Source organism: Pipistrellus kuhlii, unplaced genomic scaffold (assembly GCF_014108245.1).
Source record: "Pipistrellus kuhlii isolate mPipKuh1 unplaced genomic scaffold, mPipKuh1.p scaffold_m20_p_2, whole genome shotgun sequence".
NCBI classification, from domain to species: Eukaryota; Metazoa; Chordata; class Mammalia; order Chiroptera; family Vespertilionidae; genus Pipistrellus; species Pipistrellus kuhlii.
Genome location: NW_023425515.1, coordinates 34908886 through 34924134, shown reverse-complemented (window position 1 = coordinate 34924134; position 15249 = coordinate 34908886). Strand labels below are relative to the sequence as shown.

At 45.4% G+C, this 15249-nt stretch overlaps 1 long non-coding RNA gene across 2 annotated transcripts in view; it reads right to left on the bottom strand.

The window, feature by feature from the left end:
- LOC123652609 overlaps positions 1 to 12978 on the bottom strand; it is a 55602-nt gene extending 42624 nt beyond the window's left edge. Inside the window, exon 1 of one of the 2 annotated variants that reach the window (XR_006742050.1) lies at positions 12559 to 12978. This is a non-coding gene — a long non-coding RNA (uncharacterized LOC123652609). The remainder of the gene's footprint in view (positions 1 to 12558) is intronic. The other variant, XR_006742048.1, reaches the window with a different exon arrangement.
- Positions 12979 to 15249: the final 2271 nt, after the last annotated feature.

The window sequence follows — 15249 nt, the reverse complement described above, 5'->3', positions numbered from 1 at the left end:
TCTTCTCCTCTCCCTTTCTTTCTCTTCTCTCCTCAGCTCCTCTTCTTCTTTCTCTCAGTCCTCCCGGTTCTTAAAGAGGCAGCAAACTACTTTCCCCCCTTTTTGCAAACACTCTCTTCTCCGCCTTGACAACTCCTGATACTTTTTTGAACAAGTTAATAGACAACCGTCCATGTGATGGGGGCTGTCAGGGAATAAATGGGTTCCCGGCGGCCAATCAGCGCGCGCCGGCTCCTCCACTCGAGCGCGGCCTCGCCGCCGGGTTTTGCATGAAAGGGGGCGGGGCCTGCGGCGCCGCGGGCCGCGGGGGAGGCGGGGGGTGGAGGGAGGGGAGGGAGCGGGAGGGAGCGGGAGGGAGGGGAGGGAGGGGAGGGAAGAAGGGGGTAGCGGCTCCCACAGCCAGCCCGGAAGCCACTGAGAAACCTTTGTATCCCCTCTCGCAGCAACAGGTCACCCCACACGCCTTTTCGAAGAAAGTGGGTAAACAGCACCAAGACAGATTTTCTTTTTTTCCTTTTCTTTTCCCCCCTTTACACTTAGGGCTGATGTACTGATTTTGGGTGCAGGCGGGCTGATGAGCTGGGGAAGGGGCGCGAGAAGCCACTAAGGTGTGTGGGGTGGGGGTTGGGGCAGGGCCGAGTGGGTGGCTCAGGGCGACTATCCCCTACTAGTGTTTCAGGAAACGGGCAGCGCCGGAGTGGGTGTGTGATTGTTCTCCCGCTCCTCCGCAGGCTTCTCCCCCCCCCAAAAAAAAACCTCCAGCCCCTCCAGCGCTTCTCCCATGCCCGCCCCCCCTTTTCTCCACAGTGGCCCGCACTCGCTCACCCCCGTCCTCACACTGTCCCGACCAGAAGAAGTTAGGAGGTGGAAAGCTCTGTCCTCAAAAACCTCCTAATAGCTTCCACGCACTTTGCTCTCTTAAAACAAACAAACAAACAAACAAACAAACAAACAAACCAGTCCTGCTCTGGGACAAGGAGGGAGAGTGAGTGCGGAGCTGAGGCTGGGCCAGGCCCTGGGGTAGCTGCCGCGACCACACTCGGTCCTGCCCTGCCCAGCCCAGCCCAGCTTAGCTCAGCTCAGCTTGTCAGCTTCCCCCCCAGCCACAGCTCCCACAGCCTCGCTCCATTCAGCCGGTGCAAAGGGGGTGCTCACTCTCTCTATCTCCCCATCCTCCCGCTGGGCCGCCCCCAGAGGAGGATTTTCGTTGTGGCGCTTTCAAAAGGAGGCCGGGGATGAAAGCGCCGAGCCGAAGGACGCTCAGAAGTGCAGGCGATGGGGAGCGTTAGCTCCGCTTCCCGGCGTGCCACGGCGGCTCTGTGGAGGTGGCATTGGGGCCCGCACACACCAACTCCCTCCTCCCACGCTGAGTTTCCAGGACGCGAGCAGAACCAGCCCTGGCATTCCCACCCCCAAGTTGATTGCATTGCCCCGACGGTGCGCCCGGGTCTGCAGGCTGAGCTGGGGGGGTGGGGGGTGGTGGTGGTGAGGTCTAGGTCTGGGAGGCCGGGTGGTGCTCGCCAGGCACAGGTGCAAGGCAGTGCGCGCAGGACGAGGGCTGCCAGGTCTAGGGGAAAGGGGGAGCCCAGCAAAGGCCAGGGGCTGGGATCCGAGGGGATGAGGAGGGCGGGGGTTGGGGCTCACCAATCCTGCCCGCCCAGGACCCAAGAGGGTAATTTTAGCCGCGCTCCCATTGTCCCGACGTAAAGATTTCAATAGGTAGGCGCTCAATGCGGAGAGCAATGGCAGCACGTCCGTTACAAATAGGTAGTTTTGTTTCTCTTGTCGCTACACGGAGCCAAACAAAGCCCCGTCTAAGTTTCCTTCCACTCTCTTGTTGGAATCTTTGTGGCTAAAATGCACTTGACTACAAAGGGTGGGGGGGGGGGGGGAGGGAGGGGGAGGAGAAAAAAAATCCCTGATGCCATTTCTTTTTAAGAAAGGGCTTAAACCATCGGGGTTACTTATGTTCTTTCTTCTGTAACACCCTCTCCGCCCCCTCAGTCCCCTGGCCCCCCCTTACGCACCCTAAGAAAACGTACTGAATAGTATCTGTCGGCCACGTTCCATTTATTATCCTTACAAAACTTTGCATTGTTTTTGTGCCTCACTAACCTTCCCCTAAACCATCATTACCCGCAGCCTAACGCCTTCAATCGCTGCCCTCCCAAGCTTTTCTGCTCTTGGTGGACTCAAGATAAGCATGCTCGCTCACTGGAGACGCAGAAAAGTTGAGAAACAGAATTCTGCAGTAGACTTTGTCTTAAATTATCATTTCCAGTCAACCCCTACTCCCACCCCCCTCCGGTAGCTCTCCTTTTCCTCTTTAAGTTATGGTTTGTTTTCTTTTAGTTCCTGGGAACCTGGGAAGGAAGAAACAGGCTTCTCGAAACGCATAAATATGCCACTCATCAAAATAAAACAATGTCTTCTGTTTATTCGAGGTATAATAGTAAGCTAATCTCGGACACGAAGGCTAGGAAAGAGAAAAGGTTGCCTGGATCTGGAGACTGGCTTTTCAGTGCGTCTCCGTTTCTGGGATGTGGCTGGTGCGCCCCCTACTGGTGGATTCGCTTTCCCAAGACTATGGCTTTTACCTTTAAAAGGTGTTTGGAAATAAAGAAGAAAAAAAAAAAAGGAGGGGGGATGGGAGGAAGATCAAATTAATTACATGTAATTTAAACAAAAGAGAAGTTAACATATCATATAAGCTATGGAACCAAATTATAAGAGTCATATTTAATTTGCTTAACTTAGAAACGTACATATATAACCTCGAGACAAGTGGGAGGTTAAACCATGGAAAAATGAGGTACAAATTATGAGATTCAACATATGAATGAATTATGATTGTCCAGACACCACGAAGGGCAAAACAAGCATTCATCTTATGATTGTGTATGTGCTGGTCTGTGCTTAGTAGCATTATTCCAAAAACTAGCGGGGAAGAGCTTATGGCTAATTAAGTTTGAAGACAAAACCAAGAAGTGGCGTGGGTATTGGTGGTGTATGTATATTAAAATAAATATTAATAACAGATGGTTATAGAAGCAAATGTTTTTAATCTCTCTCTCTCTCTCTCTCTCTCTCTCTCTCTCTCTCTCTCTCGGTAGTGTTACAATTTTTTTCCTTGGGATAATATGTAAAAGCTTTAATACATTCTCAGATGCATGTGTTTGTGTCTTAATTCTATAATAATTCATTTAAGAGGTTAAAGGGGATGTCTAGGTCTTTTGCTAATTGTTTTTATCATATAAATAAGCCATGGAAATACAGTACAATTGTGTTATCATTGGTTGCATTTATTTACAGCTTTATTTTAATTAAGCCTCCAATACTTATCAAGGCAATGAACTAACTGTGGCTGGTGTTTATGCATAATAATGTGCTATGAAAGTAAGATTAAGGAAGATGGTGATAGCAGAAATAATTTTCTCATTAGACTTTTTTTTTTTTTTTTTTTTAGAACATATGCATTAAAAAAATCAGATCACCGGCCACTCTATTTCAATGCAGCACTATCTCCGGCACCTAAATATAATAATAACTATAACAATCACAATAGATGATAGAAACAGTACTGTTTTTAGTTTAAAACAGACGGCTCCAGTACTCATAACAACACACCATTGACTACTAGGGAATCAAAATAAGACTTGGAAGAGGGTGCTCCAGATTCCCACATTTAAAATGTTGCCATTGGCACAATTTATGACAATTGGAAGTGCTTAATCTGAAGAGTGGGCACAAAAAGCGGCACACTTTAGAGCAAGATGAGAAATTAAGAATAAAAATGCCTAATTCCTGGGCTATTCAGGTTTGATTCTGTTCTACCATAGGCCCCAGCCAAAAAATCCTTAACTGATTAAGTGTAGCTCAATTTTATTTAAAAACCTTTTGCCTTGATATTTTTCTCCTGAACGCCTCTCATCCCTCCTCAAGTATTATATCTGAAGCCAACTAACAGTTTTGTGGATAGGGGACTGTAGACTTATTTTTTCTTCTTAGTGGCAAATAGAGGTTTAACTTGCAGTAATTAGGTGAGAACTAGCCAAGCATCTTACTATTATGATGCTTGTTAAAAAAAAAAAAAAAAAAAAAAAAAAAAAAGCTTCTTTTCTACATCTGCATTTGAGTGTGTTCCCCTCCTCTCTTAATCTTCTTATGGAAATGAAGGCAAACGGCAGGGAACCTGCAGAGTCCTGGAGAATGTCCTTGTTAACTGGAATTTCTCAGCATTGCTAATTAGCAGAGTTTGACGACGACCACCAGTATTGGGGGGGAAAGCTCTGTTTAACCACTCACAAACCATTCTGAGGAAGAGCAGACTAATTTTATTTTGTAATTAAAATCTGAAAAGGGCCCTATTTGACAGTTGGGGCTATGAGAGTTTTATCTCCCTGTGAAATAATTACTGCCTTGATAACTCAATTTTCTGAAAAATGTCAACTGTGGGCTCCAAAAGTTTTAATTTCATTATGTAAGGGGGAAAAAAGAGAGCAAAATAGAAGAAAATGTACAGAAAAGGCTTTCTAATTCTGGAATTGGTTAAATGTATTAGGAGCCAGATCTGGCCAAATGAAGGTTTTGTGTGTGTGTGTGTTTTTTTCTCTCTTCCTTTTTGTTATGTTTCCTCCGGATCCTAACCTTCCAACTACCTCCCCTGAAAATGACCAGAGCAGTGATCATGCTGCTGTGAAAGAGAACAAACCAGTGTGGTAAGTCAGAGGCAAGTGAAAAGAGAAGTATGGAAATCCAAGAAAATTTCCTGATTTTTAAAAGCCAAAAAATAAAGAGAAATTCCAATGTTTAGGACAATACTGGTGCAATCTGGTAAAATGAGATTTTATTGATACTTGTCCCCTAACACAAGAAAACTGAGACAGAGTACGGAGATTGGCATAAGCCAATTTTTAAGATGTTTCCCTCTCCCCACTAAATGGCAAAAACAGTTCAATCACTCCGAATTGGAACATGCCACGAGACTTCCGGAATGATCAACACTTGATTCTCCAAGATTGATGACACAAACACAGATAAATGGAGGTGAAAAAAAAAAAAAAGGGTACTAGAAGATTTCTTTTCCTTGAGAAAGCTTCACATATTTTACATATTTTTAAAAAATTAATCGATAAGACATAAACTGGAAAAAGTCAGGATATTGAAAGTAAGAGCAAAAATTAAAATAGAATTGTACTGGGATCAAACTACATTTGCTTTAGATAACTGTAAAAGATCCCTCACAGGAAATCCCAGAGGGGACACTTCAATTTTTATAAAGCAATTTTTCAAAATGATGGAAGCTCTTTCATCTACATTTCCTTCATTTTCTTCCTATTGCCAAACTTGTCAGATTTTGGAAGTGGGAAGGATTATTGACAGGAACTATGAGAAATGTTTCTAGATGATACAAAGACAAGCATATACCTCTCTCCCTCTTTACTGACTAAAGCATAGACATGCACATGGAGAAATGGGCAGATTGGCAATTTAAAAATTGCTTAATCATATTTTTTCTTCTTGTCTGTCCCTTCAGTGCCTTGCCTTTAATTTCTAGAAGTGGCATTACACATAACAAATGAACAAGGCGATAACAAATGCTATTTCAGTCCGGACCCAATTTCACCAAATAATTTCACTCAAGAGCTGTAAGGACCCTTGAAACCTAAGGAATGCAGAGCTGCTCTGCATTCAACTCCTTTTCATATTCATTCTCTTTCATCTAATTCCCACTGATGAAATAAATACATTTTAAAAATAATTCGGCAGTTAGAGAACTAAATATATTTTCCTCTTCAAATTATAGCAACAGAAGTGATATATAATCACTTGTAAATGTCTTGAGTGCTATATATAATAACCATCATATTGCTTATAGCAGTACATATATATGCACATCCTTCCTAGATTCCAGTTCAAGTGTTTTCTGGAAAAGGGGATTTACACTCCACAATTTCATTTCATTTCTGAATTACCAAGTTACTTTAACATAAAATTTTGTCTCTGCTCTGCAGCTGTTGTCCAGGGTGCGGGTGTGGGGGGGAACACATAATGTTTTTGATCTAATTGTTTAAAATAGAAATTCCTTTAAAAAAAAAAAAAGACAACCTGAAAATACTGGCATTTCAAAATTTTCACCAGTGGTTTTCTTTTGCATTGGGGAAAAAAAATAACAATAAAAGAACCTGTGATTTTTACTTTACAAATTAGGAGAAGGGAATGAAAAAACAAAGATCTGGCAAACATCACCAGGAGCTGCACCTGGCCCAGCCAACCCACGGGCCGGTTCACACCTCAAAACCATTGCCTGCGAATCTATACACACCTCTCCCACACTGACCGCCCTCGCTTGTGCAATTAATCACACCAAAGAGAGGGGCTTCCTTAGAACCCTAATTTCCCAGTGACTAGCAGTGTTACCCCTTGTTTTTAGGGGGGAAAAAAGATGATTGTCTCAAATTCTCCAACTGCGGTTATTTCATTTAGTCGTGACCTCAACTTTTGTGGGAAAAACAAGCCTAAATGGCGCAGGAATGACATCCCAGAGCGTGCCAGGCTACTCACTCACTGCGAGGCAGTCCCCCCTCCTCCCTCAAGGGAGATGGTGTTTCCCTAATCCTGGCCATTCCAACCTGCAGCAATGACATTAGTCTTCTCCCCACAGCAGGATAATCAGGCATGATACAAACCCACCAAAAAGTGACCAAAGCCAACTACCTCAGAGGGCAGAGGTGTTTGGTACCCCCCCAAAACAAGTTGGTGCAATAAATTAGAGCTGCTTAAGGGACAGGAATATTATCAAAAGAAAAGGGAGATATTCTTTTACCTGTTTGCATGAAAAGAAGCTGAAAGCAAACCATTGGGGGTGGGGGGGAGGAGGAATCACCCTTATAATCACACCAGCCCTAAACAAAACTATTACCCATTACCCACTTTTTTTTTTTTTTTTTTCCCCCTCAAAAGACTGGCAGCTCTGGCTCGTCCTGGAAAGTGCTCCAAATCAAAGTGGACACCCATCCTGGGCGGGCTGGCATCCTCCAGGCCTCCCATGGATGTCTGGAGCCCTCGCCCAAAGGCTCTTCTGGCCTCAAAAGAAATGTCTGAGGGGCCTTCCTTCCCAGGGGCCCCCTTCTGCTCACCCCCCAGCACCCCCTTCCAGCTCTGGCTCACATAGAGTTGGGCTTCCAAACCCATCCCCATGGAATTCTCAGATCACTAGCCTGATAATCTTGAAAGGCTTTATCCCCCCCCCCGCCCCCCCCCCCAGCTGGGGCTCTGACTTTTATCTCCCCCTCCAGCCCTTCTTGCCTTTTTTGTAGGCGCTCCCCACTCCGTTCCCCTCCCGTCCCACCCTCCCTCCTTAATTTGAAGATCATTGACACGATAGGCTGTAATGAGTCCTTCAGAAACTGTTATGATCTGCAGTGACAGTGTCTGCACCTAATTCGCAGATTATTGACAAGCACCGTAGGCTCAATGGTGTCAAGTTGTACTTGTGGTTTCAACACCCGGGAGCAACCCACATAGCAGCTGGGCCCTGGATTAGGACCCGGAGTCTCCCGGAGTCTGGCAGCGTTTCTCTGCCCGCTGAGTGGTGGGTGGGTGGAGAGGCGCGTATCTGTCTCCATCTCAGCTCCTTCAGGCCTGGCTGCTTCGGCTGTGTCTCAGGGTTGGATCAAGAAACTAAAGTATCTTCAAAGTTAGTGTTTTTTTTTGTTTTGTTTGTTTTTTGTTTTTTTTAAGGTAAAAAAGCAAACAGTAAACGAGGGCTCATCTTCAAATCTCAGTCTTAAGCATCAGTCATTTTCTCCACTCCAAAAATAGGTAATACACTCCCAAGCCACCTCTGTTGGCCTTTCAAATGAGGCTTGGGTTCAACCAGGAAAAGATGCGCTGGAGAGAAGGGGCTGAGGATTTGGCACAGACTCCTTGGGCCCAAATGAGGCTGCCCATCCTCCGCGCCGCCGGGCAAGAATGCCTCCTTACAAAACAGGGCGCCCCGCCAACAGGCACGGGCTCAGGCCTGGCCGCTGGGACGAACAAACCCAAAAATGCCCGCCCCGCCCCTCCAGGGCTCTCTGCGGCGGGGGAAGAGCGCAGCCTTAGCCAGCCGAGGCTCTGCCTGCTACCCGGGAGCCGGCCCCTCGCTGCCCACTCCCCAGTGCCCAGTCCCCCAGCCCCCAGCGCGCCAGGGCCGCCCTGCTGCGGGCGGGCCTCGGGGCGCGCGGTTCCGGCGGGGGCTGGGGCTGGGGCTGCCTGGACCGCAGAGATGACAGGGCGCTGGGAGAGCTGGGCTGTGTGCCCAGGCCCAGGCCACCCACTCGCTCAGTTCCGTTCCCGGCCCTGGGAGTCGCGCCTGCTCCCAGGGCCCTGGGAAGCGGGGGACCCGCCGCCAGCCTGCGCGCAGCCAGGTGCGCCCGCCTCCTAACCCCTCTCCCGGGCCTCTCCCTGCGGGTGGGGATCCTCGAGGGGGCGGGACGGGGTCAGAATCTCCGGGCCTCGGCTGCTGCAAATTCTACAGCAATTCCCACGTCGTGGGTCGCCTCCACGGTTCCTGCGGGCTTCGGCCTCCCCACGCGGCCGGCGGCCTCGGAGCGCGGCAGACAGCGCTTCGCTGGTGACCCTTCCGGCGTGGCGCTGGGTCTCAGGCTGCCCGAACTTAACATGACAGTCCTGGGACTAGTCTTTGCGTAAAGCAAAGTGTAGGGATCTCTGCAGCGCGGAATACCGCTTGCTCATTGCGATAGAATTCCGGGTGGAAAAAAAAAAATTGATTACAAAAAACAACACCAAAAGCACCCCAAAACGCTGATTCTTTGCCTGCCACAATGTCCGAACTAATTTATTGAGAAGCATAAACCAAGATCCGATTCTGGAAATCAGATGGAGAAGGCAACTCTCATCGCACTAAATTGTTTTCAGCAATTGCCCTAAAAAAACATAACCTCGGACCCACTGATTTTGGGAGGTGAGAGGAAGAAAGTAAAGATCAACAGGAACAATTGGCATAGCCACAGTATAACTATCTTTAAAAGGAATTATGCTCGAAAGGTTAGCTGGTTTTCTTGGGGAAACAAGCCCTAAACTTCTTACTGTGAATTGTATCTAAAAATTAACATTGTAAGCACATCTCTGATGATTGAAATCATCAAACACCTCGTTGAGGTCTTATCTGTTCATTTAGCACACGAATTATTATTTCAACTTGACTTTCAACACCTAAATAAACCCATATTCCCCCATTGTCTTAAATTCAAAAGATGTCTCGTTTTTTATAGTCTGTCTTTCTGAAAGAATGCAGAGTGTACTTTTGTCTTTATTTGCTCACCAAAGAACAAGCCAGAGCGCTTTCTTATGTAGACAGGTAGCTTTTTGGAAGTGTAAAAATAGTCCTCTTCCCCTTGGGATAATTTGGGTTCCTGGTCAATGAAAATGATGAATTTCAAAAGAAAAATACTCTTTATCCTTGGTACACTTTCCCTGAAATCCTAAGGCTGAGATACAAGAAGAAAGGTGTCAGGCACCTGTTCCTTAAATAATATCTAGAATTTAACCACTAACGGGGAAAGGAAAAGTTTGATCAAGATCGGGTTGGGAATGGGAAACATTCAAAGAACCTACTGGCCTTTTAATTACATTATGATAATAAAATAAACAAATAAAAAGGAGCACATATTTCATTTATTCCGAGGCTCAGTTACAATACTTGAAGGACCTCTGATGGCATTCAAGATGCTGATGACAACGTCAAAAACAGCAAGCAGCGGCATCGTCTGTTTTATTTTTTGAATGTGTACTTAATGGGAGAAGTAACTTTTCCTTGATTCTCCACTGCTACAGAAGAAATTCTTTTTATTTATTTATTTTTTAAAAAATCATGCTTCTCTACCTGTTTTACTACCACAGAATCTTTAATAAGAGCTCTACACCCAAAGGGGTTGGCTAGGATGTTAGGAAGAGGAGGAATAGGAGGTTAAGCTTTACTTTTTACTAACTTAAAATTGTATTATCTCCTTGTAATTTTTATTGGTTTAAAATTAAATTAGCAAGAAAGGATATGAAAGCCTGTTTCTCTGCCTCCATCTCCTTTTTGGAGAGTAATAAAGAATTATATCTAACCCCAGAGCAAGGTTCTAGCGATTTCCAGGACTGGCGCTGCGCTGCTTCTACTATGTCCAACAGGGGGCGCTGGGCACGAACCTGCACGGCGGCTCACTGCCGCTTCACATCTGAGCCGGGTTCCAGCCCCGGAAGGTGAAAGCCGCTTGCCGGGTCGAGTACTGAGCTTTAGTCTCTGGGGATAAAAAGAGATTAAAGACTAAATTCTTTTTTGGGGTGTGTGTGTGGGTGGGTGGGGGTGGGGGGTGGTTATCAATTTTAACCAACTCCGAAAATGTAGAGCTTTTTATGCTTTGATGTTCTCATAAAGAAACTCCTATCGGTTGAGGAATTACACGGTTTCTGAGCCGACTCTGTAGCTACAGTGTGAGGGAAATTATTTAATTAAAAATATATTTTTTTCCATCTGTCCACATGATCAGCTTTTTAGAAGTCTTAAAAGCTGACACATATCCCTCTGGCCTGTTAACCTTGACCCAAGTTTCAAATACTTTAGCTATTTCGAAGGCCCTTCTATTAATTGGAAGGGGGTGGGGGGAAAAGACCCAAATATTGAAATCCCCCCAACAGTTACTCCTCTGCATCCTCCCCCCTTTTCTTTCTTTCTTCTTTCTTTAAATGGGAGCTTTTATGAATTGACACATTTCAAACTGTCCATTCTGCAAAGCCAGGCGTAGATGACATGAAATGGCTCTTAAAAACAAATCTGGTGTTGGACTACATAACACCCATGGATAAAATGAAATCTAAATAAAATTGTAATCCACCCACCCCCACCCCAACATAAAAAAAAACACAACAACACACCAACAACCAAAAAACCTTCACCTGTATTTAAATAGCGTGTCTTTAATTACAGCAGTTGGGAATGCATGAGGCTGAAATGAAATTAGCAGTCATTACCAGTCCTTTAACTCTGTGGTGCTTTTGATCAGCACTAAATTAGCTTTCCAGTCCTAACAAAGACTCTACAGCAAGCAGTGGGCTGTAAATAAGACAGCGCGACCTGCCCTCAACACCTTTTCTCTTGTCAATCATAGCTCTATCATTCAGCCCAAGATTAACCTTTATCTACTAAATTAAAAAAAAAGAAAGAAAGAAAGAAGAAAAAGAAAAAAGAAAAAGGAGGCGGTAAGGAAAGCCCCCTGACCACCACATGTCGCAATAACAGAGGTTCCTAAGAGCCCCCCTTTAAATTGTATTATAATGAGCCCATGTCAGAATCTGCAATTTCCAAATCACCGCTCCCCACTCTACCCCACACCCTACCCTCCTAGAAGACTCCGAATGATGTTCAGGTAGCAAAGGAATCCTATTCTCCGAGTTACTAATTGGGCATGGGCCACCTTCTTCCATAAATCAATTTACCATTAGTCTATTAGTCTAACAAAATTTTGGGAGAGAAGGGGATGTTTGGGGAGAAAACCTTGATCATTGAAAAACAGATGCATAAGTTTCTGGGATGAAAAGAATCAATTTAATCCACGAATAGTCTCTAGTGTCTAAGACTGAGGAGGGAAAAAACCATCAACATCAGCAACAACAAAAAAACCAGCTGCTTTTCCCAGTACTGAATTAAGAAAGTATTAATAAAACAGTGGTTCTAATTGCCATTAGAGGGCGCCAGAGAACAAGCCCCTATCCGCCCGCACACAACTTCCCACAGAATCCGCCCCCCCCCCCCCAACCCCTCCAGCTTCCAGCCTCCAGCTTCCCCATGCTCTGTAATTCTTTCTCTCAGGTAATATTTCCTGCTCATCCTGCCCTCTTGCATCTCTAGATGACAATGACAACCTCTCCTAAAGAACGAGGTGTCGCCACGTCCTTTTCCTTCTCTCTTTTTTTTTTCCAACTCCCCCCCACCCACCCACTACCAAAATAGGAAGATGCCAGGTGAAATAGTAGCAACCAACCCCTTAAGGACATGTATCTTTGGGCTCAAATCACTCTTTCCATTCTTTGTAATCTTGGTCCTGGAGAAGGTTCTTTGTAGGGATGAAATGCTAGAATGTAACATTCTTAAAATGGAAGCCTGAATCTTTCATTTCTGCATTTCTCTTTGGGGGCTCAGAGATTTCTTCGCGTTCGTAAAAAAAAAAAAAAAAAAAAAAAGGAAACAAGCACACCCTTGCAAGGCAGCTGGTTATGTTCAGCACTAACACTGTTAGGAGAATAAAAAATAATGCCGCTTCACGTCTGCATTTGTTAAAGAAACCAACATTAGCGTTTAATTCCAAAAACTTAATGCTCTCAGACTTAAGTCTGCCTGTGTTAAAGGACTGTCACCCAGGGTATATTTCCAGATCTCTTAAAGGTCAAAAGAAGAAGAAGAAGGGAAAAAAAAAGGAATGAGAGGGGAATAAAGTGAGTTGGGGGTGGGGTGGGCAGAGAGGAGGGAGCTAGCAGTTGAATGTCAAAGTTGGGTTGCAAACTACTTACATGTCCATGGCAGATCAGGGTGTTGTCTTGTAGCAGTTTGATTGGCAGGTAAAAAAGTGAAAGGACGTGAGGGCTCCCTCAGCCTCTTGTCAGCCCAGGCTAGATCACTTCTCACCGGACAGAGCCGTTGAAGGAGCTGGCAATTCCTTTCTCATCCTCCATCCGAGGCACCACCACCGTGAATCCATTTCAGCTTTTCTTCCCCCCAGTCTCTCCACCAGCCTCCTGCCTTCACCCGCTTCGCCTCACACCAGCCTCCAAGACCTAGCCTAGCTTTGCCACTGCAATCCCCTGCAACAAGAAAAAATCGTTTATGGCTTAAAACCCCAAATGGCTGATTTTTTAAAAGAGAGAGAGAGGGAGAGAGAGAGAGAGAGAGAGGAGTGAGAGGGTGAGGGGGAGAGAGGGGGAGCGAGAAGAATGCACCCAGAGAACAACAAAAAAGTCAGTTATCCTAACACTGCTCTATTCCCCCCCCCCCAACCGTACAGAAGAATAAAAAAAAAAGCTTTATGTTTTTTCAGTGGGTATTCAAAGATAATTTGATGCCATTGTTTCTGCTACAGATGGTTCTTTTAAATACAATAACACAGCTCTTTGTGCAGGCTACCCACAATAAAAATCGAAAGCGTTCCCCTGAATAACCATTTTGTTCTCTCTTGTATGGGGCCAACAAAAGATGCCGTGAGGTAATGGGTTCTGTTTATTGAAGCCATAGAATAGAGGTTTGATAAAGATTTTTTTTTTTTTAAAGCAGAAGACCTTGCAAGGTCGGGCTGATCTCTTCATATCTTTTTTATTAAAATATTTGTCCACTAGATCATTCCTTGGTGCAGCTGCAGGTTTTCTCCTGAATTCTTAATCAGCCCAAACATCTGTCTCTTTGAGGAGGCTTTTAAAAAAAAAATCTGCAATTGTATCGATGGTGCAGTAATCTTATCAAAAACCTGAATTTTTAGGCTTCGTGCAGGCAAAGGCAAAAGGGTTTCAATGCTCTTTGGTCCTGATGAGGTGAGGCAGAGGACTGGGGGGAGAGGAGAGGTAACAGCCCCAGGGAGAGCAACTAAGGAAACCCAGCGAGGCTTTCCTCTCCCCTCCCCTGGTGATGATGATGCACAACTGCATGAGCCAGACCCACAGATCACTGAGGACTTGAGATGTGTCTCCTGACCTCTGCAAGCGCCGACTGCCCACGGTGCCTGCGTGTTGGGCAGGAGCTAGGCGTGTGTCCATAACCTTCTCGTCTGGATGGGTCTCCAATTCCAGAAAAGCTAGGTTGGGAGCCCAGGGGGAGGAGTGGAACCAGCTAACCCTTGATCTCTAGCACCTAAAGGGTCTTCCTACTCTTGACTCTCTTGCATTACGCTGATAGCTCGTTTTGACTCCTAGCTAGTTTGGATCCATCCTGACAGTGGCCACAGCCCTCTGGTTAGAGCGCCCCACCCGCTCAGGCTTCTCCTTCCAGTCTCCTTCTTCCTCAGTTCCATGGAGAGCTTCTGCCTCCTTTCACCCAGACCCAGGCAAGGTCTGAGGTCCGTAACTTTGAGAGAGCCCCGAATCCTTAGGCGGTGAGCATGCTGCGAGGGAAGAAGAAGGTGGCTAGGGTTGTCTACGTTTCTCTAGGAATTCAGGCCAGGGCTCTCCAGGCCTCCCGTAGCCCAGAGGGACAACAATCCACTTTCATGGCTTCTGCTCTGTATGTTTTCATTGGTGGCAAGACAGCAGCCTGGGGAAGTGCCTTCAACTTTACAAAGAAGTCTCTGTCGGTTCTCTATCTCATTGGTCCCCTGCCCCATTCAGTCTACCCTCTCTTCCCACAAACCACCCGGGATCAAAAGGAAGATGAATGCTCAAATGAATATCTTGACAAAACCGATCTTCGCTTCGACTTTCCAGGTGGCACCAATGATGTTATTGGTTTACAAGTGGTCTGGAAGGCATCTAAGAAGGGATTCTTGGTGACTATTAGTTAAGACACCAATTCAAACCTTTCCTGTGAAATTTGAAAAAACAAACGCACGTACAAAACAGGTGAATGCGTTAATGTCTGATGGAAAAACATGAAAGTGGGGCAATACTAAAAAAAAAAAAAGTTATGCATATCTTATTGCTCTCTGGATCAAGGAAATGGTGCTTGTCTAAGTGTGCGTGTGTGTGTGTGTGTGGGGGGGGGGGGATGAAGAGTGTAAATCAAGGGTGACCTCTAAGAGAGCAGGCTAAGGAAGGTGCACTTGTTAACCTTGGCCTTGTAGGAAAGGAGGTGAGGGGCATTATGCAAAAGTCAATAGTAAAAAAAAGGTGTAGTGGGAGAGGCCAATGTAAGATGTTGAATCCAGTGTTTTTCTAACTTTGTTCTAAAAAAGAATCCCCTGAAATAATGGAACGCTCTCTTCCTGCTTCCCTTGTCATATATATATATATATATACATATATATATATACATATATATATATGTATATATATATATATTTCCTGAAGGGAAAACTTATAAAGGATGCCCAACCTGTTTAGAGCTATTTTCCTTTTCATGATGACCTGAAATAAGCATCTGAACTGCTGTGCTTTCTCCACTGAGGGAGGGGGCTGGGGCTGAATCTAAGTCATCAGTGAGTAAGTAGCCAGCGGTGAGCAAACCTCACCCATCTTAGCAATCAAATCTGTCCAGGCCCAGACGTAAGAAAGTTTAACATC